Here is a 12,879-nt window from a genome sequence, read left to right as displayed (position 1 = left end):
AGTTCAGCGTGGCACCTGGTGATGGGCACAGGACTGCGGCTTTCAGATCAGTTCTCGTCTCTTGATTTCAGTGGGATTTCACCACATGTATAACGAGCCCACGAGTTCAATGCTGGATCTGGATCATTCCCAGGTCAAAATGAACCGCCAGAGAAATTAGCCTGTGGCACGTTGGCATTGCTGTAGTGCCGCACTCATTAATCCTTCACACACAGCTCTGGAGGCTGGAGGATTGCTGCTGGCTCTGGTGCGGATGGAACTTCTCGAGTAGCCAAGATACAGGCAGATTTTTAGAATATCGTTAAGGATGCCAGTGGTTATTCCCCTTGGGATAGATAATAAATGATGAGACGGTTGATAAGATGCTCCTAAGTACTCCCACAGCCAATCTTGGACAACCTCACCCGTTTCTTTCCTCTTTTTCTCTTTTCTTCTCCCCAGTCATTCTCCCTCTCAGCCCCGGAAGCAGGCGACGGCAAACCGCTTCTGAAAGCTTGCCAAGAAAACGGCAGGGACTTGTCCAGGCAGTCGCTGAGAATCGGACACGATTGAACAGCAGGAGAAAAAAAAAGGATTAGAAAAACTTAAAACTGGCTCTGCCTTAACTCTCTTTGGTATAAGAGGGAGGGAGGGAAAATGCTCTCAGGCTTTCAAGATCAATGCCAGCCTTTTGAGGTAGGCCAGGAACTCCCCTTTGTTGACGGAGGCTGCAGAAACAGAATCTTGGAAGATTTTGAGAAGCGTTTTCTCTCCTTATACCCAAGAGAATCAAGGCGGGGCAATCTTGCGTTTCCTTTTCACGCGTTCTTCTTTCCAGGGTTAATTCGTGGTTTGCATTCCTGCTCAACCATCTTGGTGGTTCTCCACATATCCAAATACTAAGGAGACTGGATCCATGTCGCCCATTTGCACCCGAATCCCATCCGGTTAAAGGACTGTCGCACCAGCGACGTTGGTGGGGAGAGGGGCCGTGTGTCAAAATCTGCAAGATGGTGGATGCATCCTCGCACCTGCCATCTTGCAGGTTTTTACCTCCACCCGCACGTCCCTGATTACTTGGCCTTTGCACAGCCAGTTTCTCAGTCTCCTTCGTGGCCAAGTTCAGCCCGGTTTCTGGAATTCCGGATTCTCCTAACTGACCAGGACAGCACTCTTCAGGGACCTTCTGGCTGATCCAGATGCAGGATCCTTCTTGCATTCCAAGACTGAAGTCTGTGGCTGGGAGGAATGCTTTGACTCTTGGGGAAAATGGTCAGTATTCGAAAATGTTTCTCCTTAGCGCAAATTACCATTTTCGTTTTGCGTTATACTCTCAGTGTTTCATTTTTCCCTGTGGCATTGTTTGTACAGCACCCTTAAGCTGCTTCCTGAATTAACCCCCTTTCGGGGTTTCCTCAAAACATTGACCCATCACCTCCCAGTAGAGGCTGGGTTCACACAGCATCCTAACTGATTAAAAGCTAACCAGGGTTAATGCTAACCAAGTTTAGTATGCTATGTTTCCTTGATCGTCTTCATCTCACTCCATGAAACGTATGGAGCTGTTTGGTTTATATACTTGATTTTATTGTTTTCTTTCGTGCACGCCCCTGGAATATATCAGAAACAAACAAGCGAATCGAAAGATTTAGGCACCCAGCGGCCATCGGGATCCACAAAAACCCACTCAGTAGTTTGGCCCCTCTCCCAAAGGGGGCCTTGAGAAATCTCAGCTTGGATGAAAAATGAAGAGACTTTCGTCTCCTTCGTCCGATCGGAGTTTTGCCTGCTGCTCAGACACAGCCAGATTTGTCCTCTCTGAGTGGCTACGATAAATATTTGCCTTGGGCGGTCTGAACCAGGGGCCTGGCTTCATACCTGCAGCGCGCATTGGTCCAGAAACAGCCTCCAAGGAGGCGGGGGGGGCTGAGCCCTCCCCTGCAGCAGGTAGAACAAAGATCCTTTTCCTGCCAGGACGGACTGGCACAAGCTTGCACGACAGTGTCTCGCCCTCCCGACAGCGCAGTCAGTCAGCAAGACCAAAGAGCCCCGTGGGACCATCCGGTTATTGGGGTTTTATCTGCGACACCTGCCGGCTCAGGGCCACATTGTGATGGACACTAGGTAAGTTTTGACCGTTGATGGGCATTTTGTGCTCAGCCTGGCAAGTGCCCTGCTGCAGCTCCTCTGGTTAATCAGCATATCCAGGAAGAGGGAGAACAAAAAACGGGATTATTATAACCTACAAGCAGGGTAGAAAAATGGTTTCCCTGATGGGAAAAAGGGAAGGGGATGAAAACGGTGTCTCTTTTAAAAAAAAATCGGTATATATATTCTGTCTCCTGGGACCTTTGGCTGGGGGGCTGGACTTGGGGCTGGTATTTTAATTTCCCATAATTCTCTGAGATAGCTCTACCTCAGGGGCCTTATGGGAAATTAAAAGGCTGTATTTGGTAAACAGGCGAGCATATACCTTGAGCCCACCCTCAATTCATTGTTCAAAAATTGGATCACGACTTTGAAAAATGTAGGGAAAAAAATTTATAAGATCAGAAGTCTGATAGCTATTTTCAATCTATCTACCTACCTTTAAATGAACTTTCTTTTAAATCGATAGGCAGACTTAGGTATAACAGGTATTTAGGTCTTTCAATTTCTTATTCGACTCCCTAGTTTAGATTAGTGGATTTTCTTTTTCTCTAGTTCCTTTCTTTTTTTCCTTTTTGTCTTTCTTTTGTTATTAGCTAGTTTATTACAGAAAAACACTTGTTTTCCTTTGCCCTCTAGGGTTTTAAATATACCTAATAGGCTCGTTTCCTTTTAAAAACTATATTGCTTTTATATGATAGTAATATAATTATATTGCTCGTTATATGTAATATGGCAAGCAGCTTTTTTTTAAAGAAGGGTTAATTGTATGCTTTTGAATACAATCATTTAAAACAAAAACAAATTTTTAGCCTGGATGCCTGATACATGTCAGAAGATACATGTGAAATGTAGGGATTTAGAGACACTCACACATATGTCCGAAAGAAATGCAACTATTTTCTGAAAACAGCGTTTTTTTCAAATCTGGCACGGCCCTTCTTTAATGAAAAACGGACATCCAAATTCCTATTTTAGGTCGAGGGGTGCGCTGTGTCGGGGTGGCAGGAAACCGCAGTCAGAAAGGCACAGCCTTTCCACCCAACACCCACTAAAAAGCCACACGTTTCTTGGGAATGTGGAAGAGCATAAAGGCAGTGGGAAGAGAGCGCTTGGGGCAGGAATAATAAGAGACACAGCAAAATTAAACTGGCAAATGTATTGCTACCGTAACCTTGAAATGAAATACTTAAGCTGATAACTAAGCAAGGATGAGCCCCCCCCACTCCAAAATATATCCACACATATGCAGATTTAATTAACTGACGGACTAAAACTTGTGGGGGGGTGAAAGAGGGGGTTTAACGAGAAGGCTTAATAAGCAATGTTATATTACATTAAAAGGGCAGAGAGAAAATCTCATCCTTGCAAATGAAGTGTGCAACCAGGAAGTTAGCCATGAACCCCCAGGGCCATGTGAAAACTGTGTGCCTCCCCGGTGCTCCTATGGTGTGTGTGTGTGTGTGAGTGTGCGCGCGCGCAAAAACATCAAGATGCGATGCACATAAAAAAGGTTGTGATTGCATAGCCCCTGCCACCCTCTTGACTTTCAGCCCCCTCCCCGTGGACACCCTTATCTGAAATAAGGCCAAAGTACTGTTCAACATCCCCAATTTTCTGGCCTTGAAATGGGGAGGGTGGCATTTGGGGAGGGGAAAAATTGTTTAATACAGGCCAGAAGGGACTTTCTCTGAGTAGCTGGTAGCATCAGCAGCACCAAGGCTTTTCCTCTCTTAACTGATCCCGCCTCACCTCAGAATGTGAAGCAGGATCACCCCTGAATAGTGCTTGGATGGGAGACCACCAGGAAATCTTCAGATTGTATAACAGACAGCTAAATTGAAAATACATCCCTGGAGAAGTCAGGAGCAAATTATTTCCACATTGCTGGTGAGAAAGCTCTACAGATGTGTCTGTTTTGCTACCAGCTCAGTTCCAAGAAGACTTTTTTTTTAAAGTCAGTTGAGTTTTAAACAATAGCTGAATGATGTAATCTGAGGAATAGTGAAGACTTTGCAGCCCCGCACCTCAACTCACAAAATCCTGACGTTTAATCAGTATTTAATATCTTTTTATCCTCCTTTTCAGAACAAAACCCTTCTCAAAGCCGATTAAACGTAATTAAAAATACTAAATGCATACACCCAAATCCTAAAAAGACAAACAATCAAAGCAAAACTCCAATATCTAAGTCATTCTAATAAGGAACAAGTGAAATCCCCAGTGCTGGCCTGCCTCAGGAGAAGCAACTGAGTATCTTAAAATAATAAATGAATAAATTTAGTCCCAGGGGGGAAAAAAAAACTTCCTTCAGAGCCAGCTGGCCCAGTTCATGAAAATTAACCAAATGTCTGAAAGGGATCAATATATCTTGATTAAAAGATTGATTTAAAGATGGGGGGGGGCTACACGACTCCCACGGCTCCAGCCCTCCCTCGCTGCAGCCCCTCCGGGGAAGGGGCCTGCTCCCCCCGACTCCCCTTCCAAGCCCCCCCCCCCGGAGAGCCGCACCGCTCCGCCAAGCCCCGCCGGCGCGATGCCGCCTCCCCCACCGGGCGCCCGCGGGGGAGCGGCGCTGCAGCTCGCAGCATCCCGGCGATCCGGGGGAGGTCGCCCCGTGCCTGGGGGGGGCGGGGGGCGGGCGCCAGGGCGGGGAAACCGCGGCCCGTCCCCCGCGGGGCTCCCGGCGTTCCGCTCGAGCGGGGCTGACCGAGCGCAGCGAGCCAAGCCGGGGCGGCGGCGTGCCCCTGAGCGCGTGCAGAGCGCTTCCCAGCTCCTCCTCCTCCTCCCTGCGCTCGGCAGCGAACAGGGAGACGCGCCAGCCCCGCTGGGGCCTCCCCGGGAAAGCGCTCCACGGCGGAGAGCCACGTCTGAACACGCCGCGCCGCCGCCGCCGGTCTACGGAGGGAGGGGGGGAGGTGGCGTGGCGGCGGGCACGCCCCCTGGTGGCGCTGTAAAAGAGTGGGGGGCGCCGCCGAACGGGCTGTCGGCGGGAGCGCTGCTTTCGACGGGCGGACGCGAGGCGCGGGCCGCGCGAAGGCGCCCCCCAGCCGCGGCCCCTTCTCGGAGGGCGGGAGCGAGGCAGGGCCGGCTGCCCGGGAGCTGTCGAGGCGCCACTCGCCCCACGCGTCCCGCAAAGGCTAGCCTGCCCGCCCGCCTGGAGGGGTGGACGGACGGACGGACGGCTGTGTGCGGAGAGGTGAGCGGCTGCGGAAGGCTGGGGCAGTCCGGGAGATGCCCTCTGCTCTGAGCCGGCCAGCTGCTCCGGGGACCCGGCGGGTGGCCCTCAGCTTAGCTCGGGCTGGCCAGCCCTCTGCACATGCTCGGAGGCCTGTCTTTTCCGGGGTCTTCCTCGGCCGCGGCGCTTGGGAAGGAGAAGAGCGAGCGGGCGAGTCCCGGGAGGGGGCGGCGGGCGCGCCGGGAAGGCTGCGGTGGTGCCTGCCTCGCTCCGCGCTTGGACGCGGCAACGAGGCGCGGCGGGCTCGAGGCGGAGGGGAGACCGGGGCGGCGGGGATCCGCGCGGAGTCCCCCGGAGGCTCCGGGGAAAGGGCTGGACGGAGGGGAAGGACTCCGGAGCGGGCCGGGAGCGGAAAGCGCCGTCCGCCTTTGCCGGGTGGGAGCTCGCCGGCCCGGGGCGGTGGAGGCGCAGCGGGAAGGCTGCCCGGTGGCCCCGGCGCTGCCCTCTGCGCAAAGCGGCTCCCGGCCTGGGCGGTTCGCTGGGTGCAGCTTTGCCCCCGGCCGGGGTTGTCGCTTGCCCGGCTGCCCCCGTGGGTCGGGGCAGGAGCCGCGGTGGACTCGGAGGGTCCAGACTGAGCCGGCCCAGAACGCACGAGGTTAAACTTTGAATTTCTGAATGCAGGTGACTTTTTCCCAGGAGAGCTGCCGCGGTTCATTCTCATGTTGCTAAGAAGGGGAATACCTGCTTCCACCTTTACAGCAGGCCTCTTAGGCAGGCCAGGGCGGAAGGTGCCCTCGTTCGCTTTTGGAGGAGAGGCAGAAGGTGGCCTTCCCCAGCCATAATCTCCAGCCAGCTGCTGCACCCCATGGGACGTCTCCCCTAAATCGCTTCTGCCTTGGGAAAAATGAGGCTTGGACTGAATCGACCACTGTGGGTGGGGATTGATTTGGAACGGGGTGTTTTGAGCCGATGGGAACTGTAGTCCAGCAGGTTAGGCTGTCTCCGCATGATCCCTCCTGGCTTCCTGGGTGGTGCAGTGCCCTGCTGCAGGTACCGCTGCCGTGAGCCTAGAAACGGCTCCTTTGCGCTCCTGGCCCGGTCTGGAGATCCAGACGAAGGGACTGTGCAAGGAACGAAGTGATTTAAGGTTAGACAGCAGGACCCTCTGCCTGTTTAAGGTTCATTTCCTTCCCTTCAGAATAAATGGAGAGCGTGGCTGTAACTCGGCAATGGCAATCGAATTTGAAGGTCAGAAGGCGTTTCTTTTCTTCCTCCCCAGCCCCTGGATTTCGGCCTTGGGACACTCTCTCTCTTCCTGGACATTGTGAACACATCCCAAAAGGTGTGATGCTAACAGTTGGGCAGAAGAGAGAGAGAGAGATCTTCACAGCTGCTGATGTTGAAGTTAGTCATGGTAAGTTCCCCAGCATTTTTCAAAATGATTTGTACAGTAAAGAGAAGTTTTCAAAGGGGAGGGGGTGTTAGGGAAACGCAGGGAGAAAGCCTGGAGTGGGATTAACCTGCATGTTGAGAGCCTAGTCGATATCTAGGGGGTGGGCTGGGGGGGAGGCAAACAGGTGAGAGCTGTGGGGTCCGAAGCGTTTACTTCGGCTGCAGGTGACAGGATCTGGGCTTGTAGATTCACAGCCACGCCCCATTCATCCTTATGGATGAGATTCCTTTTTGAAAAGAAAAAAAGAACAAGCGATAACAGGAACCAACAAAGGAAGGCTTGGGGAGCAAGGTTACAGAAATCTGTTTAATTTACCCAGTGCGTGTATATGACTGGTTTGCTGGCTGGCTGGTTGGCTTTCCGAACCTATTTCCCCCTTTCCTGACCCTACCGCTCTCAGAGCGGCTGCCAACCATCCAAAATGCCAACCATCCAATGTCAAAGTTGGAACACGTGCCCTTAAAACCAGCAAGTAGGTTAAAATCAGCCAGCTGGATCTGCAGAAGTCTTCTACCCACACCCAAATTTTGAAAAAAACTCCCTCCCCGTTTCTTCCCGATGGAATTATGCCTGATTTGGGGGAGCCAAACAGCAAATTAGAAAAATGTGGGGAATCCCGGCAGGAGGTGCAGTTGGCCTGAGGACAGAGCAAAAGCCCCCCCCCCAGCCATATTTTGCTTGCTGCGCTCCACAGCCGAAAGCATCAGGGGAAGAGGGCCGAGATGGGAGGGGGAGAACGGTGCCCTAACCGGACTGCTGGGGCTTGAAAAATCAAGGACGCTCTGAAAAGGGTAACCAGCACCTTTGAAGATGTGCCCGATGCTCTTCCCAGTGAGAGCAACAGGGCATAAACCGAGAGCATTAATTCTAAGAAGCATTTTTAAGACGCTTCTCGGCAGTTCCCATCCAGAAAGCGAAGGCTTTCTTATCCACGAAGGAGGTGAAACACAGTGAAAATAGGGAGGCCAAAGCTTATTTTGAATATTTGTAAGTATTTGTAGCAAGTTGTGGGTATTTGACAGACCTGCTACCTTATGCAGTTTCGTGTTTCCAACACAATCTGCCTAGAGCCTCCTGTTAGGTTACACAACTTTCTTCCTTGCATTTTATCATAAGCTGATAGGTGTTTTTTTTTTAAAATTCTCCAAGGTGCGTGCGTGCGTGCTTGCTTGCTTATTTATTTATTATCCTGCCTTTATTATTTTTACAAATAACTCAACGCAGGGAACCTACGAAATACTCCTTCCTCCTCCTATTTTCCCCACAACAGCAACCCTGCAAGGTGGGCTGGGCTGAGAGAGAGGGACTGGCCCAAGGTCACCCAGCCAGCTCTCATGCCTAAGGCGGGACTAGAATTCTCCTACCACACCTGATTGGCTCTTGGGCTGAGAGAGAGGGACTGGCCCAAGGTCGCCCAGCCGGCTTTCGTGCCTAAGGTGGGACTAGAACTCACAGCCTCCTGGTTTCTAGCCCAGCACTTTAACCACTAGACCACATATGCTTAAATTATGGTGGCCCCTTGGTTGTAAGTATGTCATGTTCCCGTTCTGATGTTTATGGTAGTGAAATTTCTAAGATTTCATTTTTTTAATAGTCGCTGGTTCCCCACTTGAGAGCACAGCAGCTGTTCCATGTAAAATAGTTTCAGATAAACCTGGGTAGCTGATCTGTTTCTGATTTCCCCTCTTTTTTCATCTTCAAAAACATCCGGCAGGCTATGTGTTGCCTTGCTGCTTTCTGCACCTGAATCTCCATGGCTTTTGTTTTTAAAACCACCCCACATATTTATCTGTATTCAGCCCCGCTTTAAGCCATTTCGGCCAGCGGTCTCTTCTGGTCTCCAAAGACACTCTGGGGAGTAGGGGAAGAATGGCCGGGGGGGGGGGGGGCAGGAACAAAGGAAAAGATGACTCCCCTTTTGCTAACGTTGTTTTACACCTTCTCTCCCCAAAGCACAAGCATTTGGGCCAGCCTTGGACTTTTCTGGTTCTGGTGGAATTCTTGGGCTGAGTGTCCAAAGAATCAGCCCTGTTTGGCCAACGCAGTTTCCCAAAAAGCTAGTTTTAGAAAAAAAAAATGGTACAATTGCCTTGCCACAGAGATGAAATATGACGGGAGTTGGATGATGCTGTCTTCTTGCTGGCCTTCCCCCCCCCCCAGTTTTTTCCCCATCTTTTCCCCCCTTCCATCCATTAAAAGGATCAAGATAGAACCGTGTTCCAGTCTTTTGACTGGTAGCACCAGTGTTTCTCAACCTTGGCAACTGGAAGATGTGAGGACTTCAACTCCCAGAATTCCCCAGCCAGCATGTTGAAGTCCTCACATCTTCCAGTTGCCAAGGTTGAGAAACACTGGGTATCACCCCCCTCCTGGCTCAGGAAAGCCACTGCGGTTGACAGCTTTGATGTGGGTGGACCAAAGGTTTGAGTCAGTCTAAGACAGTTTCCTTTTTTTCTTTTTTTGGTGCAGTGGGGGGAATGCTGCAGCACAGACAGTGAATCAAGGCAGATCCAGATGTCAACAGATGCTGATGCTGGTGGGAGGAATAAATCTCTCTGCATTCTCACCTCTGTTTTCCCCATCACACCGTTCTATAATGCAGTTGTTTGGTCTGTGTCTTACCTGACTTTGACCCACCCATTACGGCTTGTAAACCCTAATTCACGGTTTAGCCGAGTGTGTGAAGCAGCCCATTATCATGTGTGAAAGTCGATCTTAATTAAACTAAGCCATGACCAGGCAGAATATAGTTAGTGTTCACACCGTGTGCTCTGCCAGGCCATACTAAAACACATTCTGTGTCTGTGTTTGTGAAAGAGGACACATGATGCCTTCTGTCGGACACTTTCAGAGATGCATATGTTCAACGTCCTAAGCTGGTTAGAGTTCATCTTGTTTAAACTTTTTTGTGACTTATGTGTTGGCAAACTAGGGGACGTTAAAAAGAAATGAGGCTTCAATCACATGGTCACGGCTGCCATCTTGACTTTTTTGACCCTACACTCCTGTGGTTAGCTGATGGTTCAAATGCAGTAAAATCAGTTGAATAGGCTGTTTGGGAGTAGAAGTCTCTGTTAAATCCAGATTCAATTTATATCATTTGTGTAAACATGCAATTGACACTTGCATCAATTTGCATCATCTGTCTAGTAAGGGAAGTGTGCAAATGACATAAACTATTTCAGCTGATATAAAACTATCAATTGCTTAATTATGAAAATGATATAAATTGGCGCAAATGACACAAATCATGTCTGGACTCCTTTGGAAACCAGACATGGTTGTTTGGAGATGAAATCAGAAAGACAAAGGGTGTCTCTTGCCTCCAAAATCTGCTGAATGGAGATTCAGAGAACCAAGGTCTTACTTTATTTTGCGAACTCCCCAAATGGGTCGAGTTGGTAACCAAATGATTTGTCCAAGGTTGGATTTCGATTTGTAGAATTTTGGTGAGATGATAAATCACCTCGATACAGTCCAGTTACTCGCTGGGAGACCCATGCAGCAACAGACTGACGGCTCACAGCTCTGAAAACCTATGACCTGTCTCATTATCCTTATCCACAAAGAGGGAGCATCAGGGGTATCCGGGGGATGTGTCAAAAAAATCAGATGTCAGCCAAAACAGTTTGCAAGAAAGCACATGATTGAAGGATCTTGACTTCTGATAGGTACCTGAAGATATGCCTAAGGCAGTGTCTCTCAACCTCAAAGTTGTTGAGGTTAATAAGATGTGTGATGGCTGGCTGGGGAATTCTGGGAGTTGAAGTCCACACCTCTTAAAGTTGCTGAGGTTGAGAAACGCTGAACCTTATCTAAAGAGATAAGGAAATTGCTTCTTAAAGAGATACAGGCAAGTGATGCCTTCAATCAATTCCTTTTGTTATTTATATAAATGAAAGCCATTTGGGGCCACATTTTTCCCTCCTAGAGATCATTTCCCCAGCCCAGGATCAGTGTAGTGTAGCACCTGTGTGCTTCTGAAGGAAGAACGTTTCTGTGACTTGAACTCATGCGTAGTTTCTTGTGTGCAAGGGAAGCGTGAGAGCATTGCCTTCCAGGTCGCTCAGCCGCATTGAGACCATCACCTGAGTCTGTTCTGCCTTCTCAGAGGCAGCTGGGGAAGATGCCCATCCACCTTCACTGCCCTCTGGGACATGGCACCTGCAGGATTTGCCTGGCAGCTTCTTCCTTGATGGCAGCGTTTCTCAGTCTTAGCAACTTTAAAATGTGTGGACTTCAACTTCTGGAATTCCCCAGCCACGATGTGTGGACTTCAACTCCCATAATTCCCAAGCTAGCATGCGTGGACTTCAACTCCCAGAATTCCTCAGCCAGCCAGAATTATGGGAGTTGAGGTCCATTCATCGTGGCTGAGAATTTCTGGGAGTTGAAGTCCACGCACGCTGGCTGGGGAATTCTGGGAGTTGAAGTTCCTGAGTTTGAAAAATGCTGCTTCATGGGCTCCTGTCCAGGTAGAGAGGTGTTCTCCCAAGGGTTTGGATTGCAATGCTCACGGTTCCTGAGCCTTTGGTTGTGCTGTCTGAAGAGGAGAGGAGCTTGATTTGGTAGTTAGTTAAGAACCTGGAAGAGGCAGCTGGTGGTATATTAGCAGGGGGAGGTGGCTGGTTAGAGGCATCCTCTGTTGCTTGTAGTGCTGGTCCTTTCCTTCCCCGCGCGCACTTTCCGTTCTGCACAGTCCAGCTCTTGCACAATTTTAGTGGGCCTTCTGGTTCAGACCGTGGAAGGAATGCAGTTCAGACTCACAAAGAATGCGTGCAGAAAGACAAATTAAAACGGTGCTTTTCCAAACATCAAGTGATCCGCTCGGTGACAGCAAATTGGAAGAACGATTATTTAAAAAGACATACATTGCTTTGCTACCTATACAGTTAGGATTAATTGTCATTGGGAAAGCCAGGAATTTGGCCGTCAACAAAAAAACTGGGAGGCATGGGCTGGACTTTGACGGATGAAGCCAGTTTAAACAAGTTCTTTGGAATAGGGATGTTTAAATGGGGCTGCAGTTTGGGAAAATCTACACACAGTTGAATTTTCCTGCTGGTGCCCCAGGATTTAGGGCATTAAAACATCTTCATTTGGCCCTCTTATCATGAGACATATCTAGCAAGCAAACAGGGGTGTTTAGGAGCTAATGCCATATTTTTAAGCACCCCCCCTCAGCAAATTAGCAGTCAGTTGTTTGCAAAGGAATTCTTTCTAATCCTGGAAGCCAGCATAGATGGCTTTATGCTGGCTGGAGAATTCGGAGAGTTGAAGTCCACGCATCTTAAAGATGCTAAGGTTGAGATACGCTGATGTAGATGTGGGGAATCTAACCAATCTCCATTAGAAGAGAATTTAATGGTGTTGGAGCCACTGCCAAGGAGACCCTATTTCTCTTCCCTGCCCATTTGATCTCAGTTAAATGTAGCCTCTCAAGCCAGTTTTAGCCAAGGGGTAATATGGACAATTGCATTTGGGCTGCGACAGGAGTGTTCCCCAGGGGTAAAAGCTGGCATCACAGTAAGCCATTGTGTCATTAGCTTGTATGGTACAGGTAGTCCTCACTTAACATGACTGCTGACACAGGTAGTCCTTGCTTAATCATTCATTTAGTGACGGTTTGGACTTACGACGGTGCTGAAAAAACCGACTTACAACCAGTACTCACACCGTTGCAGCGTTCCTCAGTTATGTGATTGCGATTTGGACACTTGGCAACCAGTTCACATTTAGGGCCGTTGCAGCGTCCCGTGGTCACGTGATCGCCATTTTCGACCTTCCCGGCTGGCTTCTGGCAAGCAAAATCAGTGGGGAACCACGTGATTTGCTTAACAGCCACATGGTTTGCTTAACCCCTGCGGTGATTCTCTTAACAGCCGCCACAAAAGTAATAAGATCGTGTGGGATTCACTTAGTGACTGCTTCGCTTAACAACCAGAATTCCAGTCTCAATTATGGTCGTTAAGCAAGAGCTACCTGTATGTGGTTCGATAAATTCTGCCAGTAGTGGCATATTCACCAAACTATTCTTAAGCAAGCCATGGTTTAGCCCGATACATCCTGAATAAGCATGCTGTAAATACACTGAAAGTAGAAATCCATAAGTTAAGAGAAT

Source organism: Candoia aspera, chromosome 6 (genome assembly GCF_035149785.1).
Source record: "Candoia aspera isolate rCanAsp1 chromosome 6, rCanAsp1.hap2, whole genome shotgun sequence".
NCBI classification, from domain to species: domain Eukaryota; kingdom Metazoa; phylum Chordata; class Lepidosauria; order Squamata; family Boidae; genus Candoia; species Candoia aspera.
Note: the sequence above shows the minus strand (reverse complement) of the source record.